Raw genomic sequence first — 2,500 nt, forward strand, 5'->3', positions numbered from 1 at the left:
CCACAGATTAATTACAAATACAAAACAGAAAATAATTGATTGCATAAGTATTCACCCCCTTGAGTCAATATTTGGTAGAGGCACCTTTGGCAGCAATTACAGCCATGAGTCTATTTGGATAAGTCTCTACCAGCTTTGCACATCTGGACACTGCTATTTTTGCCCATTCTTCTTTGCAAAATTGCTCAAGCTCCGTCAAGTTGGATGGGGACCTTTGGTGAACAGCAATTTTCAACTCTTTCCACATATTCTCAATTGGATTGAGGTCCGGGCTTTGACTGGGCCACTCCAGGACATTGACCTTTTTGTTTTTAAGCCACTCCAGTGTGCCTTTGGCTGTATGTTTGGGGTCATTGTCCTGCTGGAAGATGAATCTTCTCCAAGTCCCAGGTCTCTTGCAGACTTCAGCAGGTTTTCCTTCAGGATTTCTCTGTACTTTGCCGCATCCATTTTGCCCTCTATCTTCACGAGCTTTCCAGGCCCTGACGCAGAGAAGCATCCCCATAGCATGATGCTGCCACCACCATGCTTCACGGTAGGGATGGTGTTCTCAGGATGATGTACGGTGTTAGGCTTGCGCCAAACATAGCGCTTAGCGTTGTGGCCAAAAAGCTCTATTCTGGTCTCATCAGGCCATAGAATCTTCTTCCACTTGGTCTCAGAGTCTCCCACATGCCTTCTGGGAAACTCTAGCCGAGATTTGATGCGAGTTCTTTTCAACAATGGCTTTCTTTTTGCCACTCTCCCATAAAGGCCAGTTTTGTGAAGCACCCGGGCTATTGTTGCCATATGCACAGTGTCTCCCAGCTCAGCCGTGGAACACTGTAACTCCTTTAGAGTTGCCATAGGCCTCTTGGTGGCCTCCCTGACTAGTGCCCTATACGCCCGGATACTCCGTTTTTGAGGACGGCCTGTTCTAGACAGATTCACAGTTGTGCCATATTCTCTCCATTTCTTAATAATGGACTTTACTGTGCTCTGAGAGGATATTCAATGCCTTGGAAATGTTCTTATATCCTACCCCTGATTGGTGCTTTTGAAGAACCTTATTCCGGATTTGCTTTGAATGTTCCTTCACCTTCATGATGTAGTTTTTGTTAGGAAATGTACTAACCAACTGTGGGACCTCCCAGAGACAGGTGTATTTAACCTGAAATCATGTGAAACACCTTAATTGCACACAGGTGGACTCCATTCAACTAATTATGTGACTTCTAAAGACAATTGGTTGCACCAGAGCTTATTTAGGTGTGTCATAGCAAAGGGGGTGAATACTTATGCAATCAATTATTTTCTGTTTTATATTTGTAATTAATTTAGAACAAGTTGTAGATTTTATTTTTCACTTTGACATTATGGACTTTTCTTGTGTTGATCAGTGGCAAAAACTCCCAATTAAATCCATTTTGATTCCATGTTGTAACACAATGAAATGTGGAAAAGTCCAAGGGGGGTGAATACTTTTGAGAGCCACTGTATTTCTTAGCAGACACCCTTATCCAGGACGACTTACAATTGTTACAAGATATCACATTATTTTTACATACAATTATATTATTTTTCTACATACAATTACCCATTTATACAGTTGGATTGTTACTGGAGCAATCTAGGTAAAGTACCTTGCTCAAGGGTACAGCAGCAATGTCCCCCACCTGGGATTGAACCCACGACCTTCTAGTCAAGAGTCCCGAGACCTAACCACTACTCCACACTGCCGCACTGACCATAGTCAAAATTGAGCTACATGACCAGAGTCACCATTGAGCTACATGACCAGAGTCACCATTGAGCTACATGACCAGAGTCACCATTGAGCTACATGACCAGAGTCACCATTGAGCTAAATGACCATAGTTAGAATAGAATTGACTAGAGTCAGAATAGTGCTACATTGGAGGCTGTGTGGTCCAGTGGTTAAAGAAAAGGGCTTGTAACCAGGAGGTCCCCGGTTCAAATCCCACCTTAGCCACTGACTCACTGTGTGACCCTGAGCAAGTCACTTAACCTCCTTGTGCTCCGTCTTTTGGGTGAGATGTAATTGTAAGTGACTCTGCAGCTGATGCAAAGTTCACACACCCTAGTCTCTGTAAGTCGACTTGGATAAAGGTGTCTGCTAAATAAACACATAATAATAATACATTACCATAGCCACAAAAAACCTTAGTGGACAAAGTGGGTCTGGGTGGCCGAGCGGCAGTTCCAGGAGGTCGGCATGAAGTAGTGACTTGCTCTCATAATGCTATTAGATAACAGATACACTGGGGGGGTAAGTGCATATTACTAAGGGCATGGTCTTTTGATCAAAAAAATATTTAAGTAAAAATAATAAGTCAAGCCATGTGGGAGGCTCTGCACCCCGGGCAGAGTTCCCATTCACCCCTGGCAGCTTCCACTTCCCTGGAAGTCTGTCTGTTGCCCTCCCGTGCCTGGCGCCAGATCAGGTCGGGCTGGAGGCTCTGTTTTCGGCTTGGGGAGGCGGTGGGTCCCCTTACAGTCC

The sequence above is a fragment of the Acipenser ruthenus genome, unplaced genomic scaffold (genome assembly GCF_902713425.1).
Source record: "Acipenser ruthenus unplaced genomic scaffold, fAciRut3.2 maternal haplotype, whole genome shotgun sequence".
NCBI classification, from domain to species: Eukaryota; Metazoa; Chordata; class Actinopteri; order Acipenseriformes; family Acipenseridae; genus Acipenser; species Acipenser ruthenus.